At 33.2% G+C, this 19,122-nt stretch overlaps 1 protein-coding gene across 4 annotated transcripts in view; it reads right to left on the bottom strand.

Moving 5' to 3' along the window:
• LOC124631686 (tachykinin-like peptides receptor 99D) overlaps positions 1-19,122 on the bottom strand; it is a 135,838-nt gene that overhangs the window by 103,157 nt on the left and 13,559 nt on the right. For all 4 annotated transcript variants that reach the window (XM_047166224.1, XM_047166226.1, XM_047166225.1 and 1 more), the window contains exon 2: positions 939-987. The gene's annotated coding sequence lies outside the window, so the exon portion shown is untranslated. The remainder of the gene's footprint in view (positions 1-938; positions 988-19,122) is intronic.

Genomic DNA, 19,122 nt, shown 5'->3' with positions numbered 1-19,122 from the left:
AATTTATCATTACGAAACAGCGATCAATTATTTATGGTAGATGAATTAATATCTAATAGACATAAGTACCTTACCTGCCGTTATATAATATTCAATGAGCAATAAATCAACTTCATCACTTTCTTATTACCCAATTGTTTTGTCTCCATTATTAGGCAACGACTTACATAGTACACAGACTCGACATTCGACTGCCAATCTAATCGAACCGACTGTATTATACCTGCCTAGTTACGTAGGTTAAGAGCAGTATTAGCATAGTTTGCAATTCAATGCGGCAGCTAATGTCTCCATTACGCATGCTACTTGTAGGCATTTCAAGTGCGCTTTAGTATATAAATTCTACTCTATGATAGGTAAACAAAGTAAGTGCATGTTCTTTAGTTTTTTTAGTTACTTAAGTGTTTACAAGAACTTGAAGTATTGATCTGTTTTTCTTGTCTCGTTTTTCTTAGACTTTTGTGTCGTTAAAAGGCTTGTCAACCATCAAACAAGATTTCAAATATATCGTCAGGCTAATATCAAATCTTACAGTATCCGAACACAGCAGACTAAACAAATGGCCGACAATTGGATTTTTTTTAAAGAAAACTTTAATTCCAATCAAAGTTTTCAGTCGGTCTGATACCGGCCAAATCCCTGATCCCATTCATTTCCATATTACTGTTTCATATTTTGTGAACAATGAAATGATTATTACATCATTAAACAAATAAATAAAACAGTGAGTAATCCGCTCAGACGGTTACTATACTACTAAACTCAAATAAATTTTCGGCATGCGGTAACAATTTGAACATATGGCTTTTTAAATTCCCGACACTCAACAGATCAACACTACGCCCACTAACATTAAAATATCTTCACGTTTAACATTTTTCTTTATCTCAAAGAATTATAACTTACGATACGAAGATTGTTATAAATAAATCACTCACCCTTTTATAGTTTCCTTTCAACAGCGATGGTGTTCGCTTTAGCGCCAGTCTGTAAAGAATATTTGTTTATGTTAGTTATAAAAGCAAGGCAAGGTAAAATTTGATAACAATTCTGAACACAAGTGGTGATTGTTTATAATATTTTTACATATTCAGTCTAGAATAAGAATTGATTGAATAAGGTTGAAGATTTACTTAAATTCAATGAAAATCAGAATTTACAAAATGCATTCCTCGTAACGTGAAATGGCTATTCGCTTTATCAAGCTTTTCTAAAATAAAACATAACACGTAGGCACATGACTGAAAGTTCTAGAACAATAAACCCAAAAACTAGACCAACACAATTCCCATAAGCACTTACAGCAAAAAAAAGCTATATCTGACGCCAACACCATCAATCAATTAGCGGACAAAAATCCAATTAAGTGTCGCCCCATATCATTGAGTGTGAACAGTTACAGGAATTCCTATAGTGTGACCAGTCGCAAATAACGAACGGACTTTATTACGTGGACTGTGACGTCACAAACCAGTACAAATATTGAAAGGGAACTACGGTTTCGGATTTTGAATGTGACCTTTTTGCGGATGCTGTTTTGTTTTTTTTTTATTGAAGCCAGTTTCAATTTTGCAGATCAATTTATTTTTGCAGTAGGCTGTCTGTGGTTTTACTGCTTCTTTGGTAATTTATACTACCTAATAGCCTTGCTATAGCATAGCTGAGGAATTTGTTTGCTAGCTTGATCGCGCTAACCTTAGGAAATATTGTTCCAATTATAAATATTCTTTCAGTTTTACGTACATGTAATAAAAGTTCCTATATGGCACTGGTGTAGCCGCTGGCGGAAGCTGGATCTTCAAATACGGTGATCATTTCCCAGTTTTTGATCTACTGCTACAACAATGAGCAACTGCTTATGTAATTTTCACAGCCCATTAACTGAGTATCACAAAACGCCTTCGTAACATAGTTTATCAGGATTTTCGGATTTAACTGGACGCAGTAAGCATAGCTTAACCTTGATTGATCGACCCGTACGATTGTTGTTGTTAGTTAACTAAATACATTCGTTATTTTCACACTAAATGAAGGAGCGGTTTTCTAACAATATTTTGTTACACATTCCGTTACGTGTAGCACTTTTATGGCAATAAAATACTTATTTAACAGTTGATGTGACAAGAAAGAAATTGAACAATCAAGAACGAAGGCATTACCTTTTTCTTAAGAAATGTTTTCCACAAGTAAGTAGTTTAAGTTTAAAGTTTCCACAAGTTGTTTGCTTTAAAAAATAAATAGTAACCCGTTGTGGTGGTCAACATCAAATTTTTACTAAGTTTTCATTTCAAATAAAGTATCCAACAATAGTATCAGGGAGTTATCTCTAACTAAAATCAAATACAGTTCGTGTTGTGAGTTTGTAATAAAAATCGTTTTATCGCCCGAATATCGAATAAAATCGAATTATTTATCGTGTGTCCATTACCTATTTATTTCGAGATAGGTACCTTTATTTTTAAGCGGCTTTTTGGTAAGTTCAATAAAGGCCTTAATACATTGTAGGATTGTTCATTGATAGGGGTGCTTGTGGAACTTTTAGAGTTTATTTAATAAAATAGGTCTGGTAATATATTAAAGAGTTATTTTTCGTTAAACCATAAATCGATATTTTCAACTATTTTAACACAATATTCTGGTGTTAAAATTACGTCATACTGCTTCTTTTTACATCACCTCCGCGGATTTTTATACTCTGTTACTAAAACTGTTAGATTTTATGTCGTTTCGTTGGGAAATAAACAGAAACGGGCCTGGCCTAAAGCGATGTGGCTGGAATTCAAAGAAGTACACACAGTTCGTAGGTACTTAGCCAAATTGCTGCTTTTGATCTGCAAAATTAAGTGGTTTGTACTAAAAATGTGTGGTAGGTCAATGTTTGTGTTAGGTATGATTCTGAGAAGATATTCCTTGCTATTTTTGTAAAGTACTAAAGGTTTTTTTGTTTATGTATTTGTGTAATGAGCGGTACCGGATGTTTGAGTAGTACACTAGAGCGTATAAAAGTTGAGGATTTCTGTATTAGTGAATTAAACCTCTGAAGACAAAATTAAAAGTAAGTAAGCTTATTTCAATCTTATTTTCTTTTATTATCGACAGGCTCGCTTTTGACGACTATCTCACCTGATGGTAAGCGACGATATGGTCGAAAATGGAGCACTCTTGCATAGAAGGATCCTTGTCACTCTTGAGCTGAAGACTGCCAGGTTGTAATTGACGGGAAACTCAGACTCAGGCAGGGAATTGTACTCCTTATTTCCGTAAAAATATAAAGAAACTTACAACATGCTGTTTCAAAAATCGGCCAAGTCGAGTCAGACTCGCGCACGAAGAATTCCGTACCATTATTTATAAAACGGGCAAAAAAATCACGTTTGTTGTATGGAAGCCCCCCAAAATATTTATTTAATACTGGTTTTGAGTATTTTTGTTATAGCGGCAACAAAAATACATCATCTGTGAAAATTTCAGCTCTCTAACTATCACGGTTCATGAGATACAGCTTGGTGACAGACGGACTAACAGAGGAGCGAAAACAATAGGGTCCCGTTTTACCCTTTGGGTACGGAACCCTAAAAAGAAGACCCCTGAGGTGACCTAAATAAATGTCTTATAAGCTTATATCTTTCTACATGGCCTTATAACTGAATGTGAAGCTAGGAATAAAAAGGATAAAGTAAGCCATCTTCAAATACGTTTAATGTTGAGATCATTGTAGGATTTTCGAGATTTCTTCTTTCTGAACAAAAATAGTCTATTATCATTTGAATTGCTTTATGAAAACGATTACGTTTATGTGGTGTTTGTTAGGTAATCATTTCATTTTTGTTGTTATTTAGGTTACTTTCTTTTACTATCCGACTGTAACTTAGAAATGGATTATTTCTTTAATATTACTTAACAAATTAATCCGTAATCAAGATTTTAGGAATGTCTTTGTGAAAAACATATTCAATTATTTTACGCGGTAATGAAATAGAAGGCCCAAACATGAGCTACTTAAATATCTAAAACACTAAAACTTCATCATCATATGAGTCAATTGCCGTCCACTATTGAAATTAGGCCTCCTCCAACAAACGCCAACCATCCCACCCGCATATTAAAAACTTACCTAGAACCAAATTCCCTTGCCAAATTAAGTAAATGAACCAAAGTGACAACCAAAAATTAATTGCAGCACACGAGTATGAAAACTTCAGCTGTAGTCTGCACGTACAATTTAAGCCAACGGCTATTTGCTTTTTGAATTTTTAATAACTCACTGAGATATTACAGGGGTATTTGCAGCGATGTGCCAAATTGCGATTTCAATTGCAGTTTCTATAATGCAGGATTATTTTGCATATTCCCACCGTGTGGTGTTATGGATTTTTATGCTTTTTTCGCTTTTTTATTATTTTTCGCTCGGAAGCTGGTATTGTTATGTATGAACGTTGTTTTTATCGTGTCGTATTTTACGGTTGGTAAATTCGGGTGAATGGAACAAATGATTCGGAAGACAATTTTACGCTGCTGTGTAACATGTTCATGGATAAATAAACAAGATTTGACATATGTTGGATATTTACTAAAACTGTACTAAACTAAAACAAAGATAGGAATTATTTTTCTTAGTCAAAGTAGACAAAGTTTCAAGCTATGTGGGTTCGTGTAAAGAAGTACACGTGTTAAAAACAGCTATAAGGTAACATTGAGGAAGAAGAGGTGGATAGTTGAGGAAAACACTGTCTACAAACTGACCTAAAACAATGAAAACTATTTTCACGGAAGGATAGAAGGGTAGACATATTAAATATTGTGTGAAATACCGCATACACTTCATCCTTACATAATTAAGTTTTAATCCTTCATAGTGTGAGAAGCAATTTCTTTAGCTATTCAGTATATTACCTCGATAGATGCTACCTTATTTTTCAGAAATAATTAATGTGACATGATTCAATTTAATTACTGTGAAACCACAAAATACAGATTCATTCGATAATTTCATTAAGCTACATCCAATTTGGTAATGCACTTTTTTAGGACAGGACTAATATATTGCGTATGAAGTAGGTACATAGTTATCCAACATCATAAATAAATTTCAAGTTTCATAAAATAACTGAAAAGTTTCGATATCATTTTCCCCATTTGAAACCGGACCATTAACAAACTACATGTAAATGCAATGCTAAGCAGTAAGTTTATTCATGTTACCATGTAGAATTTAAAACAGTATGGAAGTCAGCTAATTTGTACTAGCATTTACTAGCACTTTTTGGAAATGCATCTCACTCAAAAATATTTATGTTCTAACTCAAAGTTTTGGATGAGCGCCAAGACTAATAAATCCATTGGATGCCTGTGCCTCACAGTTACACGTTTTCGAAAAACTGGAGTGTCAGATGCAGCTTTCAATCACATCAAACCTGTTTTTTCACATGGGAGTGGATAGAAGTGTGTTTACGTTCCATAGGATGAAGGGCGAGTAGTTGTAGTGTCACTAATATTGTCATCCATTTTCATAACCATGTGTCAACACGTAGATTATTAATTGGTTTTTCTTTGTATGTGTTGTAATTTATAAGTATTGTAGTGTTAATTATTTATGTATCGTTTTTTCTATGTGCCTTAGTTGCCTTATGTAAAGGAATAAATAAAATAACTCGCATCCCTTAAATCCACTTGACTTAATACTAGTGTAAAACATATTAAAAACTATACCAATGTTCAAAACTCATTGAGGAAATCGAATATAACATGTATTTATGTAATGTTGATGTTAAAACAAAACTGCTTCAGACTGACAGCAGTGCTTATTTCTCCAGTGAGCCGTCATTTCAAGGAATTTATTGAGGGCTGTCCGATTGAGATATAATGAATCCGGTATACTCTTTTAGTTTTAATTCTAAGAAATTCACAAATGGTTTCATTGAAAAATAATCCTTTCAACATCAATTCTGAGTTTCCGATAAGTAATAGTTTTTCATAATGGCTTCTGTGGCGCTGAGTAGGATTATACCTACTAGCAAGATATATGACTACGGATAACTAAAACATTTTACAAGTAGTTTTAGTCACGGGTCAATTATTTAATTTAATCAATAGCTGTATAACTAATTCTAAAAGATGTTGGAGACTAAAATTCCTCCCATTCAAGTTTGATAAATATTTAGATCAGAAGAGAAACCTACAAGAGTTTAAGTTATTGTAACACTGCGAATCGATTTAACAATTTGAAGTTTTGTCATTATCGGTTTCGTACACAAGAAACTTCGAAAAAAAAGTACTTTAGAAGTAAGTAAAGAAGAGAAATAACAAGCGAAAGTCGACAACAATTAGCACAAAGCTATTGTTTATGTTGAAGGTATCCATTCATTTAGTAGTACTGAGTACAGGCAGAAAAACCATTGATGGAAAAAGTGTCCATGTTCGAAAAATTTCGCGGACCCAAATTGATGAGCATTCAGAGTTCGTGTCGACGTCGAAATTAATGCGGTTTCATCAATTGATACAGAATAATTCGAACGAGTGTCGAATTTATGCTATAATGTCGATTTTGAATAGCCATTGTGGGTTCGAAGGAAGAATTAGGCCTGATTGGTTGCTTGTCATCGTTGGTAATTTGTAATCGTCAAAGAAATAGGTAGTTGCTTGAGAAGGCTATGTAATGATAGGTACTTCAGTTTTTGTCATTTCATAGTAATATTTCTTTTAAAGACATTTTACGCATGTCAGGCATTATTGTTGTGTCTAATTTCCAAAGTTTGTTTTTTCATGAATTAATTTAAATTATTTCCCTACATAGGTACTGATATTTGTTTAAAAAACTGACTAGTAAATTTATTAAAATGTACCAGTATTTTTCAAACAATAACTCATAACTAAACCAATTAAGAAATACATTTAAACCGGTACTCTGTGAAACCGAGAGCTTTGACGTTAACGTATTGTGTTCTAGCTTAAAGAAAATTAACAAAAGCATTGAGTTGCATTGTTTTTAAAATAACACCATTAGTACGTTAGTGAAAAAAATAAAATATTATGAAGCTGAAGAATTTGTTTGTTTGCTTGAAAGCTCAACTTCAGCAACTACTAGACCGTTTTGTAAAAATAAAACAGTGTTGCCTACAAAGCCCATCATTTTTCTAAGAAGGCTACCTATGTAATAGAAAGGTTCTATAACCTGTCTATTTTTTTATTTGAGTGCACCGAGTAGTTGCCTCGGGATGCGGGTGAAACCAATGGCGGAGAGTAAGTTTATATCAAGACACAAATTTCATTTTAAAGACTCTTAGACTATCTCTAAAATAAGAAATAAAAATATTTGTTACTCGTGGAAGAACAAAGTAAACGTTTTCCTACGTCCTTACCTAAACCTTTTGGAACAATGGGGAAGGAATCCTCAAAAATGAATAGAGCACAGCATTTTTGATAAGTATAACGAAAGTAAGATTTTTTAATGGTTTAGAGTTTTTTGAAGGTTGTAAAAAGATTTTAAAATAATTCTCTATTATTTTTTCTCAAGTTCTCTTGCATAGAAACGTCTCGTCTTTCTATTTACGGAAAAAATATAAAATATTGCCAGGAAAATTAACTGTACCTAAAACTAAGTTTAAGTTTGTAACAAAAAACTTTTGCTTTCATTATGTTTAGGTTAACAATATAATGGTTTTCCTGGAATCGTGAAGAAAATTAATTTTCGTACCAGTCTCCATACTAACTGGATTCATTAAAGCTCTGCTATTAAAGTTACTTTTGTTTATTAACCATTTTTTTTCTAAATTAGTCATTATCTGCCTAGCCTTTTCCTGGCCTTTTTTGCCGGCTTTTTTCAAAATGTGCATTTTTGTTGCCGATAAGATCAACTTTCGTCTGTACAATGTCCTGAAATAGTTCTGAAACAAGATCTCATACTGCGAAATAAATCCAATCCAGCTACTTCCAGTGTAAGTCGATAAGTCGCATTGAGCTAGCGTTAGTTCGATCATCGCCTACAATATGTCAGTTCTATTTCATCGACTTCTGCGGTTGATATGAAGTATTTCCAATGGTTGATCGATAAATGTGTGTAGTTGGCTATCGTTCTTTTTAACTTCCATAACAACGAGGAGGTTCTGTACTCGTCGATAGTTTAATAAAGTTGGGTGTACTTACATTATTCAAAGCTTGGGATACTAAATAAATTTACAGTAATGAATTAACAATATTTTTTTAATACATTATTTATTTTACTAAAGAATATATGAATTTTGACGTCGGTATTAAAAATTAAGGAAATAACAAAACACTTCAGAACTTAGCGTTTCTTAAAAACTTTCAAAAAAATTGTCGTGAATGTTACAAAAGTTCGTATTCTTTCCTGTTTGCATAATTTTTTGAGTCTAAATGTTGGGATTTGCATGCCAAAATAACTTTGACACGAATATTCTATTATGCAAGTTTACGGTTTTATTATGACCTGTTTTTCTTGGGAGACCTTTACGACCTTTTTGGTATGACTAATGGCTGCTCCTATGATTAATATTTACATCTTTTTAAAGGTTCTGAAGCTTTATTTTCACGTAATCTCAAGATTTTATCATACTTATTTAAAAGTACCAAGTAAGACTTTTAAAACAACTAGACAAGAAAATAAAAATGATAAATAATAATATTTATTTTTTGTCTTTCGTCAGGCGTGTTTGTTTATTTCTGAAATTTTGACTCTGAAAAAATAAGATTCTCAGTTTGTTGTGTATCTATGTATGTTAGTCAATTAAGTATCTCTCTCCTGACTGACCCGATTTCGATCCGGTTTTTAGCATAGTATTTGTAAATCAATTTTACTTTTAGGAGCTTTTAGGTACATAAATAAACCAAATGAAGAGTGAAAATTATAATCTTTTTCTAACTAAATTAAACCTTTTATTTGCTCAGTCAGTTTAAATTATTTGTAAATAGTACTATTTTTTTCATTTCAAAATCATTAAGTACCTATTTCTCTTTGCACTGCGGTATGCTGCATAATAATCTCGGTGCATTTTCAAAGTGTGCTTCAATTTCACAGCTTCGCTCTTTCCGGTGCAGATCTTTCAATTTTCCTTTATTGAAAGCTCGTGCCTTTTATATCTCGGAACCATTTCATATTTTACACTGAATAAAAACTTGCTTTACCAATTTGTATTGCATTGGCGGGTGTCGATACAAATTACTGGTCTTCTTCTTAACTTTTCCAATGTTATTTTGACATTATCTACTATGTTAGAAGATACGGGAAAAACTCTTGTCAGTTAATCTGTTACACTTTCACACTGAAACGGCTTAACCTAATGAGATGAAAAGAACAGAGATAGAAGGTGACGTAAGTACATAAGCTGCTTTCCATCTGATTCATGGAAGTCTGTGTGAGTAACGTAATTCATAAAGAACATTACTAGCATAAACCTTTCACATTTCCAAACTTCACCCTCCAACAAAGCATTCATTAATAACTAATAATTACCCATAGTATTCAAATTATTCCCACTATCGCCAATGTTATTGTGAACAAATTGATTAAGCTCTATTATGTCGGTTTTAATCCAATTTGTATTCATGTCATCTACAATGTGTAGCCACAATTCTACATTTAAAGTTGGACGGTGGACCGTGGAGGTCGTCTATGCATTTGAGTACAGCTTTAAATTTGGAATAACAGCGGTTAGGTACACACTGGCGGATTTGTAGCTCGGTTTTTCCGCGTATAACAAAACACGGCAGAAATCGGTCCCGCGCTTATTGTGGTCTTCTTTTACTGTAGTTGATTGTCAATTGTCTGTATTCGCCGTAAGTATATGCGCGATAAGGCCAGTTCCAACTGATCGCTGTTGCTCGTAAAAATCGAGCGGAAAATCTGCTAGTATAAATTTGTTGTTGAATTCAGAATAAGGGTTAGAGCACAATTTTGTTCGATTGCCAATAATTAGTGATAGTACGGCCGAAGCGTAGTCTTTAATTAAATTCACTGAAGTAACGTCATTAGCATGTGGTTTGTGTAGAAACACAATTGAATTCTAATTGAAGTTGCACTATGCGTTTGCCAGATGTTTGCAAACACGACGTACAGACTATTTGGAAAACGTTAAAAAGTTTTAATTCGTGATCGTTTTTATTAACAAAGATAAATCAAGTTCTAGCACATGTGACCACAAGGCTATTTCCCGTAAGTTTATATTGCCTTTTATTTCTTTTCTTAATGCGAAACATAAACAATTTATTACGCGAAATGAATTGCCAACATTAACAGTTGCCGTGATTTAAGATATATTAAGGTGATTTTGGTGGATTCTGGCTAATGTCACTGGGTAGTTAAACGGTTTAGAGGGCCGTAAGCCAAAGTTATAACTTCAATATGAGAGGGAACAGAATATTCCAATGGTGGGCTATAAATTCAAGGCTTGCTATTATAACGCTCAGCGGCTTTTGTCGAAGGAGTATTAATGCCGCAGAACGAAGAAGATGGCCGCAATCATAGTCTATGGACGCTTCCCATTCTAAATTTGAATTGTGACAGCAAAAACACATCATGGTCTCAGGCGTGACGTTGAAAGGATATTTTGTCTCCTTGGATTACAATGTATCTAGTCTACGTGAAGAATTGAAAGCTTGAACAACTCTCGAAAAAATCTGGAACTAGTTTTGTGTTTCCTTTTCAATTTCGATGGCTTCCTTTGTAAAAGAACTTCCTGTAGGAAAAGTTCAAACTCACAGCCTTGATACAAGAAAACAATAGGTACTGAAAGTTTAGTACCTTGTCAAATAGGAGCGTAAACATGATTAAATCTTTAATTTGTGCTTTTCGACACCATGTTCATCAAAATTTTCTAGTATTTTGACTTTATAATTACATACTTATCAGTAAAATCATAATATTAAATAGTTAGTTCTAATTCCCCGCAAAAACTAATTCTAAGCTGCTCTAAACAGAAATACTTGTACCGCGTTGATGAAACCCAGAAACAAATGAAAGCTAAATATTATGCATACTTTTTGCATGCGAGTAATGAAATAGTCACTAATACTTTCATCTGAATGAAAGCCAAGAACTTAATTCACGCAGAATGCCCGCTCATTTTATGCACAGACGTACAATATTATTTTTCATGGACAACCAACATTTTTTCATATTTTTTTTATTGTTATTACGAGTGCACTTCAGCATAAATTTTAATATAGGAATAAGGGATATCGCTGGGGCGATTATTTACGCTTTTGACCTTGCATCATCAGTCTTGTCCTTTTGTGGTGTTCGGGTCATTTATATTGGCGAATGGTCGACCGTTGATGGCTAAACCATTAGTACCCGTTTTTTGTTTTATATAGCTTTCCTGCTATGTACTTTGGTCAAGTTTTATATGGTATACTATGTTTTATATAATAGACTGTTTATTTATAACGATGAAATACAAATGAAGATTTTGTTCCTTTTCAGATTGGTGGCTACGTTCTTTCTGACAATATAAACACGAAGATCAGCTATTGTTAATTCTTTATTTAGTGGTTACGTTATTACACTTTTATTGAAACTATTTTCTCAATATCTATTTAGGTTCTTTAATATCAATTTTCCTAAAATAAATCCTGTTATAAATAAAACGTGTTCCTACAACTTATCTTTAATACTTAAACTTATTGGCTGAACTAATCTACTTCCCGGCAGTAGCAGGTGGACTGAGAACCATTAGTTATAACGAGTGGCGCCTCTACAATTAATCTATGGTCACTGTCTGTCCCGATGTTTAATTAGCGACTTTAGAAGATTTTCCTGAGGTACCAGTAACCGGTAATTTGTACATTGTCATTGTTATTAATGTTCGAGCTATTCCCTGTTATGAGGTAGACAAGAATTTATTGAAGCATTTTTTATAGGGTACCAATTTATTTAATAATGAAATTACTCAGTTAGGTAAACGCCATAAAAGGCACATTTTAGTATAAGATACAGTAAAGACTTAGCCACTTATATACATGGTATATACTCAGGGGAATAAAGAGCATTCGAGGAGATATATGGTGGAGGCATAGTTGTGGTCTTACCTTCGGTCGCCTCGGCATACGAGACGTCATATTTATCGTGATATAAATTGGTTAATTCGTCTTTTAGACAATTCTCTTTTTTAATATTAATTTATTTGGGTACAAACTTGCATTTTTAAGAGAATAAATAATCATTATTTATAATTCACACAAATTTCCAGATTGTTCCGTGAAGCTTTTAGGTTCGTTTTTATTTTACAAATTGGTTACACGATGTGTGATTTTTCCCTTCGGAAACATGTTAATAAAGCCGATAAATATTTTTTAACTTCATTGGAAATGTTTCGAAATTTATTATTTCATAGTGGATTTATTTTGCAGCCTACATTTTTGACGTTTATCTGTCTGAATTTTTCAATTAAAAAATATTGATTAGGTATTGAGTGTGAAACAGGTGGAAAAACGATGATTTTGGAAGTCCAAACCTTAAAATCTATTATTTTATTATAGGTACGTTCCAAGTTTCTTTCACACTTTTAGCGGCTAAAAAGTAAAGCTCTCTGCTATGTCAACACATTTACATTACTGTGTACCAACCTTCAGACAGCTTGCCCATGGCTGCCAACATGGCGGCGCGGCGTGACAAATGGCCGTTGGCGAAAGATACGAGGTCTTTTCAAAGAAAATACTCAATTCTTATGTTCCTTTGAAGAGTCTCATTAGGGTTTTTAAGATATTGTTCTAATGGTGTATGTTGGCTGATTTGTAATGAATTGGGGTTCGTAGTTTTGAGTTTTTACAGGATACAAAATACAAATCAACGATGTTTTTTTTTGTGAGATATTTAATTCAAAATAATAGGTTGTGCTTCTAAACAATAAAATACTAAAATAAATTGAGTCTAAAATAAACAAGTCTAACAAATAAACAAGTTTTCTTTCTTTTCTCGTCTAGGTTTCCTCAAAAATATTTCAGGCTGACACGACAGAAATACTAGAGAATTTAATCAAGGTGGGAACAAGAAATGCCAAGATTTTGGTCTTAATTATTTTACTTCATAGAATTATTTTGTAAATCTTTTATCCTATTTACTATATTTTTTGTGACAAATGAGGTTTATTAGACAAAATTCGTCACCTAGTTACCAATAACAAAGAATATCTGAAAAATATATTTTAGAAAGTTTATTTATTACTTCTTTATACTATGTTTTTTTGTTATAAAGCATGCTTGTCATTGCTCAGTTTAGTCAAGATATTTCTTTGTTTAAATAAAAGTATTAGAAGTATATAGGTGTTTGACCTTTAAGCTGGTTGGGTAATCCAAATATTTGCGAATTCCGTGGTTTTAAGGAGCATGCCGGATCTTGATTGCAATAAGTATATTATGTCGTGTTAAAATTCGTCAAAAGACGCGGTCTAAGGATTGTGTTTCGTTAGAAAAACCGTAATGTCTTTTGTTTTAGAAATTGCTGTCAATAGTTACAGCATATCTTCTTCCATAGTCTTCTTTCCACATTTAAACTCATGTCCAAAAATAAAACGATCACTTTTTCGACACAAGAATAATATCAATATATTCCAAAGATGTTCAATTGAATACAAATACTTCATTCTTATGCGGGCCAGTCTTTATATACAAAGATTTATTGAATAAGAGATCCATTTGACGGCCCACGCCTCGTTCACGCATATGTTAGGGTAAGTGTAGAGTAAGTGCACACTGCAAACTTTTAGTCGGCCGATAGTTTTCTCTTGATAAATACGGAGATGGGCAGTACGCACATTGAACATATTAGATAGATAGATAGTAGATATACTTACAGATAGATATACTAGTTAGATATACTTTATTAGGTACACCTATTTTACATTTTTGATCTTATATCTAATTAAAGCAGGTGACATACAGGATGGATTTAGAGGAGAAGGAAAAGATTATATGATAGGCAGTTATAAGGTATTCAGCAGGTATCAGATGGATTAAAATTTTGATTGGAATCAAGATGTTCATAAAGAAAAATTGCCAGCTATCGGGTCAACTTTCAGTCGACTGTTTAGTCTACAGTCTGAGGGTAAGCTTAGTATGTACCCTCATACAATATGTTAAAGGTAAACCGTTGTTATTGCCAAGTAAGCGGATATTTTAAGCCGAATATAAGGCATTGTGTAGCTCCGAGACTGTTTTGGTTGAAAACAGCTTATGAAATATTACGGTATTAGAATATGTTAAGTACCTGTACCATGATTTGGGTGCTATCAAAGTATTAGATCGTATTGAGAAGACAGATTTTGTGACTGTCTCGACATGTTACTAAAAAACTTCAATTATAGGAAAATTATTGTTGGTAAGATCTGAAGGAATAAGATAGAAATGTTACACATAACACATCTTGTACCAACCTATCAAATTATTTAAATTAAGAGTCCAAACCCTTTCGCGTTTCTCTACTAGAGTGTAGCAAATTCTCGTTTTATTTTTGACTGTATATTTTCACACTTTATCAGTACCTCGGCCCGTTTTGACAGACTCGGCTTCATGCAGATGACGGTTTACAGGTAGAAAATACACACACCCAAAATTGAAAATAAAAGGAGCAATGAGTACCGTACAGTGCAGTACATTTTTGGTTAGTTGCAGAGACCTGGCAGACTGGACACTATACTGTCGACCATCCATCTGTAAATCTATTTGGCTGACTATCGGCCGATAGTTGCCGATAAGTAGGTTAGTTTCAATGTGATTATGTATTCTAAAATACCTTTTATATCGGTCGGTACCTGATCGTTGTAATGTCTAACTATCGGCAAACCTATCCATACTTTCTTTAAGAAGTTATTTACGAGAAAAACTTTCAGTGTTTATAAATCTTTTCGAAGTCAATTTTATCATTCCGCAAAAATGAGAAATCGGAATTTGAAAAGTTTTCCAATCAACAAGATAAGAGGTTTTGTATAGAATGCAGACGGCTATTGCAATTTTATCGAGCTAAAGCTGACAAAGCCATATTTTTTACGGTTTCGTCATCTGGCCTGTGAATATTTTAAGAACTCTAAAAGCTTTATTGTCACCAAAGAGTTAAGGTAAATTATTGTAAGTAGAATTATTTAGTTTTGGTATCGTTATTAATGGATAAGTGATTTGAAATTTAACATAAATCAGTTAACTCGCTTTAAACGTAGAACTATCAAAACTTTCAAATCCAGATTTCCAACTGCCTAAACAGATTTCCAATTAGTTCACAGTCCAGCAGTGCTTAGTTTAGCGTGTTAGTATTTCAATGATTTAAACCCCTAAAATTAAGTTTTATTATCAAACGATGATACATTTTGTCAATGGTCATGTTGTTTAAAGCATCAATTTTCAATAACTGCAATATAACATCATTTATATGTAGAGCTAATTTCAAAATATATTGTCTAATTGCAAATCAATCGACAGATAGATTATAGAATCTACTGTATATAAAGCCTATCGTCAACTGTTTTGCGATGTCATTAATATAAAGTCCTAAAGACCTAATGGTTTCATGTATTAGTTCCAGCACTTATGTTTATCTATAAAGGGAAAGCGACATCAAGTGCGTATTGTCATTAGAAGCGACATAAGATATGGCTGTAGATAGACGGTTGTTTAAAGGGTTATACCACTAATAAAGTCGAGTAGCAGTGAAGGGTTTAGCGGCCTCATTAATAGGAATTTACTTACCTACGTTTAATTTGTTAAATAGCCCGTGTGTAATGCTCTACAGAATGGGGATTTATTCAAAAGCCTATAGGTATTGAAATATTGCTAACTCAGGTTAATGAATGTTTATCAGATACATACAAACATAACATATAGCTAAGTATTTCTCAAGCCCCGTGCTACCTCGGGATGCTCACGAAACCGCAGGTGGAAGCCAAGTCAGTCAAAAATATTCTCAAATTTCAAAATCTCTTCTCAAATTCGTCGGTCTAAAAGAACGACATCGTACTTCATTCATCAGTTCAGTGACGAAGGCGATTCAAAGGTCTGTGTGACCCCTGATTAGTGGGGGACGAAGTTCAGTCATTTGCCATCAAAGAGGCTCCATGCTTGAACATCGGAGACCTACATTAAGTTTATTGCTCAAGTTTCTGTGAAACTATCGTCATTTGTACATGGAATACGATGAAGGGGTTGCCTTGACCGTACTTCCTTTATAGTAACGACATTTTAAAAGATTACAATAAAATTCTAATACAAAACATCTTAGGCACGCTATCGTCCTGTAAGCTATTTTAAGTTCGGCGATCCATTGTGGCCAGATTCCGCCAACATTTATCGCGCACATATTATGTTCGCCAACAAATAATGTGTACGATTTGGCTTTAGTCCACTGCTAGTACGTTTTCGTGCTCAAAATTCGTAATTTCACCGTTTGCTAGAGCGAGTAGACCAGAAGAAACATTTGCGTCCATCACAATGCCGCACACTAGTGTACCTAATATCGCCATAAAGGTTCAAAAACTTATAATGAAATACAGGGGACTAAAATAACTCATCCTCTTATTTATAGATATTAGAAATGATTAGTTAAACGTCATAATTTTCCTTGTTTCCTTTTAACCATACTGTCGAGGAAAATCACGATTAATTCTCTGATTAATAGGTGGTTCTAAAAATAATTATTTGTTTTTTGATTAGGTAGGTATCTATAAAATTTTGCTCTAGGTACCACGTGATAAGTACTTTATGTCTGTGTAAATCAATCTTTTTTTTGCGGCACAGGTCCTACAAAAATGAGTTTAATGCAATGTTCATGTCACACTTTATATTGTGCGATTATTTAATATTTGAATGTTAATATCAGGTACACGATGATGTCCATTACATCTATACACATAACTAGCCGTTTTCCCGCGGTTTCACCCGCGTCCCGTGGGAGCTACTGCCCGCACCGGGATAAAATATAGCCTATGTTACTGCAGATAATATAGCTTTCTAATGGTGAAAGAATATTTAAAATCGGTCCAGTAGTTTTTGAGTTTATCAATTACAACCAAAAAAACAAAGTTTTCCTCTTTATAATATTAGTATCGATATCTAGGTATGTATGTAATGCACGGAATTTTAACATTGATTAAAATATCACGTCATTTGCACAAAAAACGGTTTAGTCTAACGTCTGTCAAATATATCATGTGGGTGCAAACACTATTCTTATAACACGAGTCATTGGCTGCCATCATTGATATATTTTAAACTAAAATGTAATGTAAAATTCATGTAATTCGAATTTACGCCTCAATTTACTGTGCAAACATTGTCAATTAGATGTATGTTAAATAATTTCGTGACAGGTGTAGGACATCACTAATAGTCACCAAGCCAACAACGATTCTGAACTTATTTAAATTAAATCTGAATAGCCACAACCGATTTGAGGACTTGTGCGAAGAAAACTAAAAATAGATTGTCGTTTTAACTAATTAATACTTATTACTGATCAAGGATGCAACTAATCTGGGGTTCTTAAGTACGTTTTTTATCGTACCGCAATTAGGCGGTCCCATGGGATAAGTAGACGCTGCACACAAATAAAATGGTGTTGGCGATTACGCCTTCCATAAGGAAGGTTATACCACTCCTGGTATAACCAGGAGTTTCAGACTTTTACTGACTAAAACCCATCTTGGTTCCTACTGCAGCCCTTTGTGAAACCATTTCCGATGTAACTTTTCAAACGATCCTACGCCTGGATAGGCAGTCAATTTTTTTTTAATCTTGTGTATACTCTTTGCACAGAAATGCGGTCTATTTATCTAAAAGTAATAAATGCCTAAGCCATTTGCTCGCTTTACGTTTATATCAAGATCTATTTTTAAATGGTTGTTTAAAATACGCGGCGCTGCGGTGAGTTCCGTAATAATATTTCAAACAAGTGCGTTGTAAATCATTTTTTTATATTTTGATATCATAATTTTGGACGTCATAGTGATGGTTCACGTTTTAAGGTGTAACGTAAAGTGTATGTCGATTTTATTAATGGCGGTGTTTTGAAGATTTTTATAGAACACCTTTTACCACGTAGGTAGTGTTAAAAAAGAAAATAGTTATACAGATAAAATGATTTACATACCTAGATACAAAAATAGAAAATCATTATAGATTTTGAAAATCATCTCTTTAATTTTGTGCTTCACAGCACATAATATACATACCTTCTACAGTTATGCGTGGTGAGGATGACAGTTTATAGAAGTACCAGGAAACCATATCCAGCAAGAGGGTGTAAAGATTCTAACCAGTTTGACCATATTCAATGTAGTATTAAAGTTTATCTACGTGTGAAATTGGAAATAAATCAGTTTTATTTAACATATTGTTCTCCAAGTGGCAAGCTGTTCGATATCCGTCGTTATATTGTCTACAACAATGATATTTAGTAAACAATGTTCGGCGAAATAAAACAGAAATCGTTTTTCTTTATTGCATTAATATTCAATATCTACCTACGATCTGATTGTACATTTTGTAACTTTTGATTGCAATGACGAATCGATACAAAAAAATCGGGATTCTCCTACGATATGAGGAATTTTGAAAATACTTCTTTATGCTGAGATGATTCGAGTTGGTTGTGTTTCATCTATCGCCCTTCAGTCTCTCTAAACAACTTCGCATTACTACGCATTGCTGTAACTAATGATTAAAAATAGTGAGTTATTTACCAAAGTCATTGTTTAAAAAAGATCCTTAAGCAACTATTGACCTTAAACATATAATTGTGATTTATTTTTAGTCTTATATGTCACATCCATGTTTGTTTTCTATATCTAGCGAAGTAGTAAGACTGAGTTAGCAGAGTTATCATCTTCAGAAACTTTTATCAGACTACTATTGAAAGAAACTTCAAACTATGATTAATATAGCTATAAATAAGATCCACATATTGTGAGAGCAATCTTTTCTTTTTATATAAATATAAGTTCGGGAACAATATGAGAGTGCAAAATATAAGTGAACTTCAAAAGAGATAAGGAAAGTCATCCCCTTCGTCTTGAGGAAAAAAAAGCATTTTTTTGGCGTTCATAAGAACTGACTTTTATTACATTATTCTTGTGTGTGAAAAAACGATAAGATTTTCTGCTATCAGCTTTTATTATGAAAGTATTG

Source organism: Helicoverpa zea, chromosome 7, assembly GCF_022581195.2.
Source record: "Helicoverpa zea isolate HzStark_Cry1AcR chromosome 7, ilHelZeax1.1, whole genome shotgun sequence".
Classification (NCBI taxonomy): domain Eukaryota; kingdom Metazoa; phylum Arthropoda; class Insecta; order Lepidoptera; family Noctuidae; genus Helicoverpa; species Helicoverpa zea.
The sequence above is the reverse complement of the archived record's forward strand: the minus strand, read 5'-3'. Positions and strand labels throughout refer to the sequence as shown.